Source organism: Pinus tabuliformis, chromosome X (assembly GCF_031772625.1).
Source record: "Pinus tabuliformis cultivar Carrire ecotype Pingquan chromosome X, CPIR1, whole genome shotgun sequence".
NCBI lineage: Eukaryota > Viridiplantae > Streptophyta > Pinopsida > Pinales > Pinaceae > Pinus > Pinus tabuliformis.
The window spans coordinates 522,987,370-523,005,464 of record NC_142308.1 but is presented as its reverse complement, the minus strand read 5'-3'; positions in this window follow the sequence as shown (position 1 = coordinate 523,005,464).

Below are 18,095 nucleotides of genomic sequence, written 5' to 3'. Positions count from 1 at the left end.
AAGGTATGGAGATTCCAAGACCCGAAGGAGAAGACGTTGGGACCATTCCCCGGGTTAAGGAACAAACAGAGGGGGTTAGGGTAAAGCAAGAACCGATTGACGAATTTGTCGATGCCAATCCACCAAACCCAACACCAGCTGTGAGACCAGTGAAGGAGGTTGCTTTCAAACAAGAATTCATTGAGCAATGTGGAAAAATAAGACCTCCTCTTAAAGAGAGGTACCAATCACAATTTAGGGAAAACATGTAGCTAAAAATGGAAATTATTAAGTTAAGAAAGCAGGTACGACGCTTACGAATGAAAGTGAGGAGGTATAAGAAGAATGCTGCGAAACCTGGAGCTGAGACCATATCAGCAGTAGTGCAGACTGAGGACATGCCCATAACCTCCGCGGCTACACAGACCGAGTCGTTTTTGCATGTGATCGAGGCACGAGAATTTTTCATGACTGCAGAAATTCAGAAGTGGCAAGCTGCTGCAGCTCACCTTCAATGGGGGACCATTCCTTTAGAAGCCCACCGAGAAGGAGTGAAGGGAGTTTGAGAGTAAGTCGTGAAAGTAGTTATCTATTACATGGAGCAATTTGAGAAAGAGAAATGGAAGCAGCAAAAGAAAATCAAGGAACTGGAAGGGCAGGTGCAGCTACTGAAGGCTGATAAGGAAGAAATGTTCGCTTTAGCACAACAGTCAATGGATTTTCGATCCCCTACCCATAGCTATGCTCTGTTCCTCCATGAACAATATCTATTCTTTTGTTTAGAAAGTGTCCGCCAGGAACTCAACCATGAGATAGAAGACTCAATGCAGTTTCTGTGCATCTTGAGATGCCACAATATTCTGGATCAACACTTGATGTGCGAACTCTATATGCATGATTAATTTTTGGGCAATGATCAATCATTTAACCCAGTGCCATACATGGGAGACATTCAATTGAGAGCCTTTACCTCCTACACAGTTAATCAGGTTAAATGGAAGAAGGCCTTTGACACGTTCGAAGAGAATCAAGCAAACATGCCACTTGTCCTTCAGATGGAGAATTGTCAGTCTGTGAATGTTTATAACAGACACGAAACCCTCTTAGGGATCGAGGGACAGAAAGAACAGATGTTGGAAACCCATAAATGGTGCATTGAAATATTGTTGAAGGCTCGTAAAAACGGGACTCCAACAAGGGGGATAACCACCCGGTCTGAACCTTCGAACAACTCCTTTTCCGTTTGGAATAGTGGCTCCGACTGGGGATGATGGGACCAGTTTCCCAATCTATTTATGATGTTCGTGCTAACGGGATGATGTTTTTCTTTTCTGGGTTTTATGGGGTGAATACTTATTCTAAACTTAATCTATCTTCTAACTATCATATGCAATCTATCATAATCAAAGAAAACATCTAACTTTAAAACTATCTCGGGAGTAACGTTTATATATGCGATCTAAAATGATTTCTAAAAGTAATTGATAATAAAGATCATTCAATCACGATAAGAAGAGAATTCGTTTAATAATGATCGTTTCGTATAAAAAGTTAGCCGAAATGATATGAGAGATATATCACATAAAGAGTCATTCATATATTTAGCATAAAGAATAAATCATCATCATACAAAAGTGCAATAATGATAACTAAGAATTTAAACTTTCATACATAAATAACTGAAAATGATTTATTGCTTGATACACAAGTAAAAAGCATTAAGAGATAGAAGTACCATTTGTAATACATCCTACTCATGTGCTCCAACAATATTGATCTACCTTCAAATCACTTAACATCAACTAAGAGTACAGAAGTGCAATTTCAGTAGAAGATGCTAAACTCAAGTAGAAAATAAATCTCGTTCCATTAATTTTACCAAAACCTCCTCAGTGGGGGGAAAAATGCACGTTTTGAAGAATGTTTTTGATAAAATTTCTGGACCCCTCTCTAAATGCATGAGAGGGGTTTAAATACTAATCTATGAAACTTAAAAATAGAAATTACAAAAATAGATGAGGAGGTTTAAACGACCTGCCTCATTTTAAGTGAAAATAAACAAAAACAAAAACAAAATATGTCTATGACTAATCCTGCATCTGGTCCTTGAGATCACAAATATCCAGCATAGGTTTAAGGAGTGTCGGTTGGCCGAATTCAACTTTCAGTTGTCCTGCAAATATGACATTGGTGAGTGCTGGCACCATTTTCTCGGTGGAAGTAATTAGACACTTCAGGGTCATCCACTGGTTGTGCGGTTTCACTAGGTATTGCCAATATGCCTCCCAGTTCACCCTGTTTACTTGTCTAATTGCCTCTGCCCTTTCCTCCGCCCACTGTTTCCATACTGCTTGAAGCTGTTGTGCTTTTGGAAGAAAGCCATGGGTGGTTTTTGCTACCAAATTAGCATTGTGTAAATTTTCATTCACACATTCGATGACGCTGTTTGCTGCTGCTGCCACATCCTCCATTGCCTGTTCTGCCTCTCTGAGCCTAGAATCCCATTTCACAAATAAGATTTCTTTATGTGATTCATTTATTTTGGGCATATCTGCTCTTTTCCCATCTTCAGATTTTTTCCAGTGTAAGAAGTCTGAAACTTTCTTAAAAATTGAATCATATTCAAGTCGTAATTCCAAAACTTGGTTTTTTATGTTTTCACTTATTTCGCAGTGAGAATTCCACTGCGAAATCTTCTGGCATAATAGTTCTTTCTGTTGTAAAAGATGGGAATTGAGGCCAAGTTCTTCTGTGACAAAACTGTTCAATTTTGGGATCATCTTTATGCAGTTCTGTTATGCTTTGTAGCTGTGCTTCTTTACCAGCTAAACTGCTATGATGTGCCAACTGTATTTGTTGAAAATCTTGCTGAAGTTTTTCCAACTGCATTTTTGCTTGTTGGTTGATACTGACCTGCTGTAATTGTTGTTCTAATAACAAAATCTTATCTTCTTTTTCTTTGAGCAGCAGTTGTACCTCTGCTGCTTTGTCAATGGTTGCTGAAGCATATGCGCCTGTGACCTGCGAGAGTCTAGTGAGATTAGCCGATGGATCTATAGATGGGTCTTTCCAGAGAACATCTAGAGGTTCATCCTTAGGAGTGAGCACAAAATCCAACTTTCTTTTCTTTCTTTGTATTCTAATGACGACTTTATGTTGAGGGCTGTAGAATACATCTAGAGGAGGAATTTCCTCTATTCTCAATACAATCTCAGATGTGGGAGAAATGGGAATATGCTCTGTTTCCTGAGTGCTAACAACTCTTTCTATTACCATTTCTGCGGTCGTCTCTTGTGGGTTTGTTGGTGTCTCTGCTTTTTTTTCCTTTGTGTTGAGTATCTTATTAAAATTTTCCCATTATTCTTCTAAATCAATTATAGGCGGCTTTGCTTGCTTTATAAGGGGAGTTGAGGCTTCGACTTTTTTTACGAGCGAATTCTGCTGATCAGACTTTGCTGTGGACTGGGCTGTGTCTTTTATTGACTCCTCGCTCTTGCTGTGTTCATTCTCTGATGTTTTTTTAGATTGATTGCCAGAATTTTCAGCAAATTCATCTTCAGAACTTGTTTTGGATTTCTCTTTTGAGTCTCCGCCTATGCTTGCATTGGGAGTAGGATCTCTCACTAGTTCAATGAGTAGTTGGTATAATGTGACCTTATATAACCTCTTTTTTTCTGTAATTATTAAAAGTTTGGAGACCTTGATCAAAAAGTATTTTTTCCATATGTTGTACTTCTTTGAAGGTGTTTTTCTGCAGGAAAACATCATCAAAGGGATCTTTTTCATGGGAAAATACTCTTATTTTAACCATTGTGTTAAAATATTTTACAATGCCAAAGGGATCATATTTCCTTCCCGAGAACTTGGGTAATTGCAAAGACAATACATTGTCAACTTCTCTGAAAGCATGTCCTAATTCATGCAATGCAAATACTCCACATGTTACAAGAAATTGAGGCCAAATGGCATTCTTGGAATCTTTCAGTATCTTACTCATTCCTCCCTCGCCACATGTCTGATAGGCTATCTCCCTAGCCATCAGTTTGTCTGGGACATAAAAAGGTAGAACATGGGGCGAGGCAACCGAACACTCTGATATATGTGAATAATTCTTCCCTGAACCATCTGGCTACAAGGAGAATATCTACCTCAGCTTCTTGAGAAAACCTTGGGGCATCTCGGTTGTAAATCTTTTTGTGAATCAGAAGCATAACTCCATGACAAATCATGAAGAAATTTGGCACAAAATTAGATTCCCACATGACTTTGTGATATATTTGAATGGGAAGTGGATCTTGAGCAGTCCACTTCCATCCCATAATAGGGAATTTGGAACCAAAAAAAATTGTGTCGATAACATAGGCACTCATGAAAAATGGAGGGTAAACCCTCGAAGCAATACTCCTTTTTCTTTTGTACTCTAAAATTGCAGTGGCTAAGTTATCTGACAAGATTTGAGCCCAATTCATTATTGTAGCATTGACAACTGCATCTACTAGGGGTAACCATTCTGACAAGAATTTGGTGCTGTCTGGCTTACCAAACAACCTACATAACATAGCGGCAGCAAAACAGAAAGGGGAACTAAGAGAACTGGTGGCGTACATATCGTTTTTATCTTTCTTGAGTCTTTCTTCATTGTTTGACCAATTCTTTGTGCATTCTGCCAAGTCTTCATTTTCCTTGGCGAACTTCTCGACAAACTGCCTGTTGTAGATGGCCTGCGGCTCTGGTAGATGGTACATGAGTCTTAGGTTGTCTGGAGCAAATGACCCTATGACTTCTTGGCTTGTCATCTTGAATTCTCTGTGCGATATGTCCGCATCGTCTATTAGCCACTTAACCATGTCAGTGTAAGGAAGTATCTTTGGTCTTGCAACAATGTGGTGCAAGAATGAGCATGCAAGTTCAGTCAGAGAAGCATCAGAAGAAGAACGTCCATCCACTGTAAATTTTGTTTCCAAAAGTCTCGGTTGTTCTTCCTCTAATAGGTGATACATAGTCTCCCATGTGGATGTCCCGACATCTCGATTACAAGTGGTATCTGTAAATAGGGGGGTCATCTCTGATTTCTCAGAAGCGGGTGCCTTTCCTTTCTTCACCATTTCTTCGAATGCTCTGCTCTGTGTGTTCTTCCTGAAAGTTACAAGTGGAGAGCAGAATAGGATAAAAATGATAGTGAGTGCAGAAATAAATCAATAGAAGGATGAAAATAAGATGACAGAGGGTATTTAATTCTAAATCACATTAAAAGATATCAACTTGCGTCAAATGGCCTTTCACAACTAATCGTAATCATTCTTTTAATAAATGCCCACTACTGAACCGTTATTCTTAACTTAAAGTTCATAACTTCACATCGAAAGTCGGGAAGTACTCTCCTGGAACCGTGAGCCCTTTGAGTTGCGATAAAAATGATTTTGCGATTTGCTACGCAGTATCGCAGATCACTATATCGCAAAAACTTGTTTGCATTAAGAATTATGGCCATGGGAGTTGATGCGATATGCGATATGCGAGATGTTATTGCATTTCACAATATCTGCTATGCTGTATCGAGTAGCGCCGCATGGTTGAAACTGCGATGCGATAAGATTATAGGAGTTTTTTAAGATTTCCCATTTTGCGGATATGGGGTAACTTTTATAAGGAAGGTCCGTTGTAATCGTTTTGCGATGTGAGAATAATCTTCTAAAAGCGGGTCTTTTCAAGGTTTATTTTAATATTCATGACTTTCTGGGTATAAAGTTACTCTTAGGCATTTTTGTCATTTGGCGCTTATTTAAGAAACTTATCGTTTGTGAAGCTTTATGCGCCTAAAGTATGAAAAGGTAAATTTCCATGATTTTGCAAGTTCTGCTTTGACATCTTATTTTATTCTAAAAATAAAAAGGCATGACTAGGTGCTAAGATTTGATCTTTTGGAAGGGTCCCCATTTATTAATATTATTACTAATACTAGTAAATGGGGGGTTGTTGATAAGCACAACAATTGGCAATTCACTTGGAAGAACCAGTTATCTCTGAAGGTTTTTTGAATTTTCTAAAACTTCTAAAATAGAGATGGTTTTGAAAATGAAACTACATTGTACGAAATATAAGGTAAATAGTGCTATTTATTAATAACAACATCTTGTTCTAACTATATTTATTCTGATTATCTTCTTCTCAGAGTTAGTCATTTTACTCACATCATTCATTACTTGGTTGTTAAGATAAAACAAAAGCATCTCGTTAGATCAGTTTTGGTGTACTCATTTGTCATAGGTAGAGCCTCTGCTGCTAGTAGGCGTTCATAGCCTCGAAAGGGTTACCTGTTACCCAACAATGATCCAGTGTCCCACTTGAGAAGAATGAAATTTTCAAAGATAAATCCTCATATATACTTATTGCTTTTTCTTTTCTTATTTCTCTTTTATTTCTTAAAGAACAATGTCTTGGTTTGGTGGCCAAAATTGACAGTGCCATTCACTTGATTTATAACTTAACTGAACAAGCTAGCTCTTGATGAGACCCCTTGTCTTTTGATTGAAACAATCTCGAGCCATTACCCTGTTTTGATATTCAGTATGGAAATGTCAGTTAGTTATAATCTTTATGATCATGATAAGCCGACTCTTGATGAGACCTCTTATTCTTTAAGTTTAAAGTGTATAATTGGATTACTCCTTGAATCTTGCAAATTCCTCGAGTGGGGGGGAAGTCATTGGTTCCTTAAGAATTTTCCTGGACAACAATTGTAGAGTTTAAAAAATAGCTTTTCCGCGGAGAGTCTTTGCTTTGTAATTGATACTTTTTGTGACTGATGCAAGGAAAATTCCTTCCTAAGGTTGATTCTAACCAAAACTTAGATAGTTGAAATAGAAAAACAGGCAAAAATTTTCAAAACAATAGCACTTAACCCTGTGTTTCATAAATGGAGATTAATTTTCATAACCACTCCTACTTATACAAGCGAAAAACAAATTGAAATGAGAAACTATTCTTTTCGTGAAACCAAAAGTGAACATTCTCAACTTGTTTTGGATTTGATCTTTCACTTCTTGAGCTGAAGGTATTAGGAAAGCTTTGGAGGAACAACGAACAGCGAGGGCGAATAGAGAACAACGCAGATAGTTGCAGTCGGTGAGCCCTATGGAGGGCTGTAGAGGAGGGAGCTCCACTCCCTCCTACAAGGAGGTCGTGGCCAGCAGAGGCAAGAAACCTTTAGAAAATGCTAGAGGAACTGGGGAGGAAGGGAAAAGAAATATGGAAGAGGTAATAGAAGAAGTCATAAATAAGCAAAAGAACGACACAAAAGACAAAGAGGCAGAAGACAAAAAATAGGGAACTAAAGACAAAAAACATAAGGGACCCTGCAAGCCCAAAGCAGAGATAACTCCCAAGGTTATTTTAAATGATCCAGCTCTGCAGGCGCACAGGGAGCACATGCGGACGTATGCCATCATTTGTAAGTTCATGGGTTTATGGCCCACTGAAAAAGCTTTATAGTCGTGGATTAAATACCACTGGAAACCTAAAGGGAGCATAGATCTACATCTTGGGTCTAAGGGATTCTTTACGGTGGTGTTCACAAATATTGAAGACAAGGACAAAATATTTGAAGGAGGGCCTTACTTCTATGCTGCAGCGGGACTCTACATGAGACCATGGATGATGAATTTTGTTCCAGAAAGGGAAACTTTTACTTCAGTACCGGTCTGGGTAAGGCTCTATTCTCTACCTCTTGATTACTGGCAAAATGAATCGTTAGCTGCCATAGGCAATAAATTAGGTCGCTATGTTAAAGCCTCTGAAGCCACTAGAAGGGGAAAATATACTTCCTTTGCCAGAATATGTGTGGAAATGGATCTATCAAGAGCTCTACTGGATGAGGTGATCTTGGAAGTTTTTGATGAAGAATGGGTGCAAACAGTAGACTATGAGCACATTCCGTTCAGATGTCGCAAATGTCATGAACATGGACACCTTTTCAGAGACTGTCCGCTCAGCAAAGAAGTAAACAAGAGCAAAACTAACACAATGAAAGAAACAGAAAGCTTCCAGAAAGTGGTTAATCGAGGTAAAGGAGGTAAAAGAGGACCAAAACAACATCAAGACGAAGGAAAACAGTTCAAGCAGAACAAATTCCAAGTGCTTCAGGAAGAGGAAGAGATCACAAAAGAAGATCAAGCAATGGAAGGAAGTACTGTAGAAAAGGAGAAGGAAGAAAACCGGGAACAAACACAAAATATTGAGTACCAGAAAGAAGCTACAATGAGTGATGCTGAACAAGAAATGGATCAGGAAATGACCCAGAATGAAATGGACCTGGAGGACCATGAACTACAGGAAATTCTTGACAAAGAAAACCTAGATCTAGAAGGGTTCTTGATGCAAGGAACTACGGGGGAGTGGATTCGTTACCTAAAGAAGAAATCAACAGAATACAACAGTTGTTTCTATGGAAAACGCAGACTAAAGCGCTGGAAAGAGGAAAAACCATCGATAAGCAGCACAACAGAGGTGTGAAAATGATGAAAATTACTCTGGGACTAGCTACTAGAAACCCATGCAAGAAAAGAGGTAGGAAAAAGCAGAATAAACTCTTGATGTAGTGTGGAAAGCTGATGATTGATTCAGGTAAGATGAAAGATCTAGCCAGCTACTCCTTTACAAATCTTTAATAATGAAGTTTACATCTTGGAATATTAGAGGTCTAGGGAGTAAGAGAAAGAAAAGAATGCTTAGTAACAGAATGAAACAAGAAACACCGGATATAATTTTCATCCAAGAAACAAAATGTTCCATTCAAAATTTAAGACAAATTCATAGCAAACGGCTTAGCAGATTTGAGTTTCTTGAAGTCAAAGTAGAGAATACAGCAGGGGGCATACTCACCCTATGGAACCCCCACAAAATAGGAATTCTGGATGCTGAGGCTTCTAGAAATTATTTATCGGTTGTTATTCAATCGGTAGGAGAAAGGGACACCTTTCTGGTCACAAACGTTTATGGTCCTCAAAGAATAGATGACAAACTCAGGTTTCTAGATACCCTGGTGGATCTCAGGGACAGACATGCAGATATTCCCTAGATCATGGGAGGGGATTTCAACATGATCAAATCTCTTTTAGAGAAAAAAGGAGGAACAAGAGCTCTAAGTAAAGACTCCTTAGCTTTCAAACCTTTTCAGACAATATGAATCTTGTTGACACTAATTGGAATACTGGCCTCTTTACTTGGAATAACAAAAGAGGAGGTGATTCCCTAGTTGCCTCAAAGTTAGACATATTCCTCATCTATGAGAATCTTATGATGACAGATAAAGAGGTAACAACGCGAGTTCTTCCCTTTGGAGGCTCAGACCACTGGCCAATTCAAGTGGAGATTAAGGGTATAGGCACTCCTAGGAACAAACCTTTCAGATTTGAAAATATCTGGCTGTCACACCCAGACTTCATCAGCAACATTGAAAAATGGTGGTCAGAAGACCTACAGATTCAGGGGACCAGGATGTACCTTCTTCACAAAAGACTAAAGCACATCAAGCTTCGACTTAAAGAATGGAACAAGAAGGATTTTGGCAATATTTTTGAGGAGAAGAAAGATGTTGAAATCAAAATGTAGGTTCTCAACCAAGCTCTAATCAAGGAAGGCTTTGATAAAGGCATTAGTGATCAAGTGGATAAACATTTTCAAGAATGGGAGAATCTATGTAAACAAGAGGAAATATTTTGGAGACAAAAATCCAGAGTTCAATGGCTCAAAGAAGGAGAGCGTAACACAAAGTTTTTTCATAAAACCACCATGGCCAATAGAACTCACAATAGAATCTCTTCAATCAAGAATGAGGATGGGGAGCTTTAGATCTCCCATGAAGCTATAGAATCGGTGTTAATCCACCACTTTCAAGGTATAACTCAGGAGAACAATTCAGACAGAGAGCAATTCATCAGGGAGGTAACTAGTAATATACCGAAACTGGTGTCGAGAGAGGACAATTTCAACCTTAATAGACCAGTAACGGAAGTGGAGCTTAGTGAAGTCCTCAAAGAAATGCAGAATGGAAAAGCACCAAGCCTGGATGGTTTTAATGTGGACTTTTTCAAAGCTTACTGGAATATTGTGAAGCAAGACAGTTTGAATGTTGTGGAGGACTCCAAGTCAAACAAAACCATTCTGAAAGCACTCAATACATCCTTCATAGCCTTGATCCCCAAACAGGACATTGCTCATACACCGGATAAATATAGACCCATAGACCTATGCAATGTAATCTATAAGATTATATCCAAGGTTGTGGCTAAAAGACTCAAAGCTTTGCTTCCAGTTATTGTTTCAGGGGAGCAATCAGGTTATGTGGAAGGTAGACAAATTCTTGATAACATCATTCAAGCTCAAGAGGTGGTGCACTCATTAACTAGCAAGAGGCAGGCGGGCATGATCATGCAATTAGATATTGCCAAAGCTTATGACAAGGTTAATTGGGCCTACATCAAGAAAATGCTGATTGCTTTTGGATTTGATCATAATTGGGTCAGATGGGTAATGGCACTGGTGACCTCCTCCAATTTTTCTATATTAGTTAATGGCTCTCCCTCAGAGATTTTTAGTCCTTCAAGAGGCCTCAGACAGGGAGACCCGTTCTCTCCCTTTCTTTTTATCATCATGATGGAAGGACTGGGTAGGGCAATAAAGCAGGCGAAAGCATCAGGAAAGATTAAAGGTCTGCAGCTAACTGATAATGGTCAGGCCCTGACTCACCAACAATTTGTAGATGATACCATGTTACAGGGAATCCCCACAGTCAAAGAAGCCACAACCTATAAAAATTTTTTGAATCTTTTTTCCTTGGCTTAAGGTATGGAAGTTAATCTCTCTAAATCAAAAATCTTTTTCTTCAAAACCAATATTTCTATTCAGAAAAACATCTCCAAAATTCTAGGCTTTCAAAGGGATTCCCTTCCTTCAAAATATTTGGGAGTTCCTCTAACTGCTAAACCAATGCTCAAAAGTATTTGGGAACCTGTGATCAACAAGTTGCAGGATAAAGTCAGTAAATGGACCATCAGATCTTTAAATCTTGCTGGCAGGTTAGTTCTTACAAAAGCTGTTCTGTAAGCAATCCCTATTTTTATGTTATCAGCCCTCCCAGCTCCAAAAGGAGTCCTTCAGCAATTCAGAAATATTCAATGAAAATTCCTTTGGGGCAAGGATGAGACTAGGAAGAAATGGGCCTTGGTGTCTTGGGAGAAAATTTGTAAGCCCAAGAACCATGGAGGGCTCAGTTTGAATCATCAGGAGATTCTCAACAAAGTTCTAGGAGCCAAACTTTGGTGGCGTTGGGTTCAGAACCCAAAGAATCAATGGGAAAATATCTGGAAAGATAAATATGCTAGATCCTGGCAAAATAGTGATCTCATAAGAATGTCAGGAAATATAAAGGGCTCATATATCTGGAACAAAGCCTGGGAGAATAGAAGACTAGTACAAGAAAATAGCTTCTGGGAAATCAGAGAAGGAAATCTTGCTCTTTTCTGGGAAGACAAGTGGCAACAAGAATCAATTATGTTAAAAGAAGACTTCTTTGATCTTAAGCAGGAATTAGATTCCCAAGGATTAATTAAGGTAAAGGACTTCTGGAATCATTCTCATCATACAGAAAAGTGGAGAATCTGGAGAAACATCGATTGCAGAGATAACAATCTCCTGAAAACAAAAGCAGAGGAGCTTAGGAAAATAGTGGAACAAAGGAAGATCTTAGTTGCAAAGGGACAAGACCAACTAAGATGGGGCAACAACAAAGAGGGCACCTTTAATCTTAAGGAAGCAAAAGGCATTCTCCTTGAGCTGGATCCCTAGGTTCCGGACAAAATCTAGCAAAACCTTTGGAGGCACCAAGGGTGGATGAAAATCAAACTCTTCATGTGGTTGGTATACCACAAGAAAATACTGACTTGGGACAACATCAGGAAGAGGGGTGTTCAGGGGCCTTCAAGATGCCAGCTCTGTGAGGCTCAAGAAGAAACTATGGAACATTTACTCAACAACTGCACTTTCACTTCCTGGTTATGGGACACTTTTGCTACAATCTTTCAGCAATCTGATAGAGATAGGGGGAGTATCATTAATACCCTCAACAATTGGAGAAGAAATTTTTCGGATTATGAAATTCTCAGCTCAGCATGGGCTCTTACACCAAGCTTCATTATATGGAACATTTGGAAGGAGAGGAACAAAATAACATTTAAGGATGAAAAGAAGCCCCCACACTGCTTATTGGAGATAATCCTAAAATAGCTCAAGGAGACTGTGGGAACCACAGTTCGCAACTACCCTAAAAAACCTCCCTCAGATTTAGATTTAAAAATTCTCAGGCAGCTGGGGATGCAGGGGCTCACTCCCCTAGGCCTAGACAGGAAGGTTATTTCTATGGATACGGAGAAGGAATTCTGGCATCCTCCTCCGGAAGGCTATTTAAAATACAACATTGATGGGGCTTCAAAAGGGAACCCGGGAACAGCTGGGTATGGAGGTGTCCTCAGAAATGCAGAGGGAAGTATTATATTCATCTTCCATTGCCACCTAGGAACAGCCACCAACAACATGGCTGAACTAATGGCTATGGAGCAATGCCTGGATTTTCTGAGTCAAGACAACTGTTTCAATGTTATGATAGAGGCAGATTCTGAGTTAATCATCAACTCAGTGCAAAAAATAAATAATGGAACTGCACCGGAGAAAGTCTCTAAACATTGGAAATTAATTCGGGTCTTCCAAAGAATTCAGAGCCATCTTCAGGGCCTTCGCACAGTCAATTTCCACCATGTTTGCAGAAATCCAAATAAGCTAGCGGATCGTCTAGCCAACCAGGGGGTCAGCTGCATAGAGAATAAGGTGTCGATGAAGTGGCAGGAGTTGCGTCTGAGCAGACTAAGAACTCTTTGTTGCGATCAAGTGGAAGAAGATAGGGAAGTGTTTAGACTCAAAGCCATGGAGGCTAGCTCGATTTGATTTATCCCCTGAATGTGTCATCAATATTTGGTATACTATTCTCTGGCGGGAAGAGGACCATGTCTAGTCGCTCATACTCCAGGAGTTAGCGAGATGAAGATCTCAGTTCATCGTGGGCAACAAAGCGAATCCCACAAGTCTTCATTCGATGGAAAGCCTCTTATCTTTACAAGGTTCTAGGTTCAGGCGAGGAAGATTAACATGTGCAAGAAGAACCTTGTTTTTTCCGGCAGTCGGATTTTGCAGAAATCGGGGTCCCAGCATGTAAAACCACCCCCCAAGCAGTTTTCGGCTGATCGCACCGCTTTCAAGTGGGAAACGGTTTTGGCGATTTCGCAGCGATTCCATTCAACCTACAACACGTGGTAGGGTGAGAGCTCCGAAAACTGCCCTTCCCCGCAGACTAACGCTGGACCTTCTTATCCTATGCGAAATCAATCTCATCCGTAGGATTTAGTCGAAGGGGATCAATGGTTGAGTTTGATCATGCTTCTTGGTGGGGCAGGACCGTTAAACATCGATCTTGTTGGCTGAGCGACATCCTCCTTGGCCGTCGATCCTTTTGCTCTTTTTGGACGGCTCTGATGGTTCAGGCTTTTCCGGGAGTGGGGTAGTGGGAAAGTTCGCGGGCTTTCTAGGGGATAGGTTTTATTTTTGTTGGTTCTTCCTTGGGTTCGGGTTTTTTGATGTAAGACTAAGAGGTTTAGCCCTTGGTGGCTTGGGCTTATCTTTCTTTTCTGTTTCCTTGGCGTCGGGTGGACATTTGTAAAATTGTATACTATTTTTCGGCTTAATGATATAGAAGGATCCACACTTGCTTTAGCAAAAAAAAGAACATTCTAAACTTGTTTTATTATCAAAAGAAAACTTAACTGAAACTATGATCTACAGAAAAATAGAAGAGATCATCTTCTATGGAAAATATTTCTTTAGGATTTGTCCATTAATAGGTAAAGATTCCCTTTTCCCTGCTAAATCTTGTAACATGAAAGTTGATGGGCCAATGAGTTCGACAATCTGGAATGGTCCAAGCCACATCCATTGGAATTTAGTATGCTTGCCTTTCTCTTCATGGGCTTTATCCCATTTTAATACTAAGTCTCCAAGTTGAAAATCTTTTCTAGACACTGAGTTTGAATCAAAAGAGGCTTTCACTAATTGTTGATGATGCGCATGGGTAATTCTGGCCTTTTCTCGTTCCTCTTCAAGTTTAAGAATTTGTAATTGTCTTAATTGGATGGATGAGGAAGGAGTTTCTTCAATGAATTGAACTAAGGCTAGTGAAGGAATAGCTAGATTTGTTGGTAAGACCACTTCTTTCCCATAAACTAAATTAAAAGGAGAAGTGCCAATGGAGGTTTTCTGAGTTATTCGATCTGCCCAGAGAGCATACACTAAAGACTTATGCCAGTTTCTTTGATTTTGATCAATAGTCTGTTTAATAATTCTAATAAGGTTTTTGTTCATTGATTCGGCTAACCCATTTCCTTGTGGATAATAATTAGCAGAATATTTGAGTTTGAAACCTCTTTTGAGAGCGAATTCTGTCATGGCATTGCCTGAGAAATATGATGCATTATCAAACATTAAGGCAGAAGGTAAGCCAAACCTGGTGATGATGAATTGATCTATAAATTCAATGATACTCTCAGAGTTGGCTGTCTTGAGTGGAACTTCTTCTACCCATTTGGTAAAGTAGTCAGTAGCTGTAAGGATGTATTTATGTTGTTTAGAAGAATGAGGAATGATCTCACCTATTATATCTAATCCCCATTGTTCAAATGGTTGATCAATGTTGACCGGCTGTAATGGAAATGATTGTTACATCTCCTTACGCAACTGTGTGCATCTTTAAATAGATTTGGCCAGTAGTAGCCAACACGCAGGATTTTGTGTGCTGTTGCATCTCCTGCATAGTGTCCGCCTACTGGTCCATCATGGAGTTCTTGCAATACCTTTTCTGCTTCAGATTTCTCGAGGAATCTAAGGAGAATAGAATCATAATTCATTCTAAACAATACATTATTGAAGATTTGATATTGTTTAGCTTTTAGCCTTAGGTCTCTTTTCTTTGTGTAATTCAAATATGGAGGGGCATATCCATTTTTTAGGTAGAAAATGATATCAACATATCTTGATTCAGAGTCGTTTAGGATTACCTCGTAAATTTTTACTTCACTATGTGGAGGCCGTGACTCTGATATGTTCGATGCTTCTGCCAACATCCTGCAAAAACCTTGACCTTTTACGATATTTGCTGGTTTACTTTTAGCGTCATATTCTTGCAAGGCCGTGACCCAATTTGTTCTCTTTTTGCCCACATCTTTTTGTACCAGAAGATTTCTTACTGTTGGAAATGGTACTCTTATTTTGGTGTGATTCTTGAGAAGGAAAGGTCTGAAGTATTTAATTGCTTTGAAAACAACATAAGCTTGTTTCTCAACATCAGAGTAATTTAATTCAGCTCCTTGCAAATTTGAACTGAAGAAAGCAATTGGAGCTTCGGCTTTATCTTGATTCGCTTGTGTGAGTATGGCAGCATATGATTTCTCAGAGGCGAATGTATATAGGGTGAAGGGATTGGAAAAATTCTGCATTGCTAGAGATGGGGCATTTATAATTGCTTGTTTTATCAAGCTGAACGCTTCATGTTCTGAATGACCCCATTTGAAGAGAGAATTTTTCTTTATCATGGCTTGGAGAGGTGACACAATTCTTGAGAAGTCAGGGACGAATCTCTTAACAAAATTGATCTGACCAAGGAAACACTGCATTGCTTTTTTATTATGGGGTAAAAATATCTCAAAAATTTCCTTGATTCTATCTAGGTCGATATGGATTCCTGATTTTGATGCTATGAATCCAAGAAGTTTTCCTTCACTCAACGCAAAAAAAGATTTTTTGGGGTTAAGCGAAATTCCATATTTTTGACAACGTTGAAAGATTTGTTTCAAGTCTCTGAGATGATTACTACATTTTTTAGAATATACCGTTATGTCGTCTAAGTAGATTACCACTGACCTGTTTACTAATCCCTTAAACGCAATGTCCATGGCTCTTTGAAACGTGGAACTAGCATTGATTAGCCCAAATGGCATCTTTTGATAAGTATAAGTGCCCCATTTTGTTCTGCACGTAGTTTTCAATTGATCTTTTGAGTGGACTAAGATTTGATTATACCCTAAAAAGCCGTCTAAAAAGGACATTAACTCAGACCCCGCGACTGATTGTAATATTTGTTCCATGGGAGGTAATGGAAAATTATCCTTTTGGCAAGCTTTATTGAGGTTGCGAAAGTCTATACAAATCCAAATATCACCATTTTTATTTTTGACTGGGACGAGATTGGAGACCCATCTAGAATATCTGACAGGAAAAATAATCTTTGCTCTTAGTAATTTGTTTAACTTAGATTTAATCTGGCTTTCCAAATTAGGATTTATTTTCCTTAATTTCTGTTGAACAGGTTTTTCATCGGAGATCATAGGAATTGTATGCTGGATAATTGAAGTGTCATAGGTTTTAAGATCATTGTAATTCCAAGCGAAGACACTCTTGTATTGTTTCAACAATCGAATAAAAGCTGATTTTTCTTCAGATGTCAGGCCAAGACCTAGGTTGATGTTTTGTGGTTTCATGTTTGTCCCTAGATTAATTAATTCGTATCTCAGAGTCGAACTCTGGAGTTTTGAATTGGTGGATCATTTAAATCTGTCCTTTAAGTCATATAGGTCCTCTAACTTGACTACAGATTTTGGTATAGCGTTATTGTTGTTTTCTTGTTCCAGTTGTTTGTCATGTTGGTCTTCGTCAATTATCTGATCATTGTAAGAACCTTCTGAAGTAAGAAAATTCACAATATCAGGGTCATTGTTGAAGACTCTCCAGTTGGTAATGTTATCAGGAATAGAGGGTCTAAAAATTAATTCAATCGAGAATCTATCTGGGCTGTAGTCCTCTGATGGAATAAGCTTGGAAGCTACATTAGCAAGAAGATCAGCGCTAGCGTTTTGGAGTCTTGGAATAGATGAAATATTAAACGCTGTAAAATGTGAAGTCAAGTCTTGTACTAAGGATTGATAGTGTTTCAAATGCCCTGATAGACAGTGTATAGTATTTCTTACTTGCCGAATGACAATCTCAAAGTCTCCAAATACTTGAAGGTATTTGATATTAAGTTCGATTGCTTTATATAGCCCTTGAACCAATGCTTCATATTCGGCGGTGTTGTTTGTGCAATCGAATTCAAGCCTGCATGCTAACATGTTTTTTTATCCTTTTGGACTAACTAATATACAACCTGCTCCTGCTCCATCGTTGGATTTAGAACCATCGAAAAATAATTTCCAAAACAAGGTTTTATTTACTAGTTTATCTACATAATTGATGCATCTAGAAGTGTCAGTTTGAGAAAAATTTTCTATCTGAGATAAAAAGAAATTTTCCAAAAAAGGTGAAGTGTGAGCGTTGAAATTTCCTAACAATGACTCAACAGAATAATTTCCGATTATGTTGTTGTTATACGCTACAGGCTCGTTTTCTCCTTCTAACTCTGTCATTATGTACTTTTGATGTTTTTCTCGTTCAACTTTGATTTGATTTGGTTTGCTGTTGTAGGGGAGCCACATATGAGACCAGTCGGTTGCAAAGTAACCGTGAAGCTTTTCTGACCAATCCCTACTGAGGATTAATCCATAAAATTCAGGAATGTCAGCCACAAGTATATCAATGACTTGACATACTTTTGGGTTCGATGAAAGTCTTATGGTTACTTTATTAAGTTCTCCGATGAATTCGACTTGAGACCGATCTAGCTGTACTATTCGTACTGCATATTTCTGAGGTTGAACGTTTAACTTAGTGCAAACTGTCTTAGGTAAAATGTTAGATGATGCACCAGAATCAACTAGACAGTTGTGCAATTTTTTATTAAAAACTTCAAAAGTAAGGAGAAATGGCGGAGTATGGGATTTGGATCTTCTGCCAATCAAAGCAATGTCGGTTGGGTCGATTTTATTTGCAATGCTAGTTGGAGGTCTTCCCATTTCATGAGTAGCCTATGAAATCACAACGGTGGGAAGAGGCGTAGTAGGTACTGCATTGAGTTCTTTCAAGAGTAA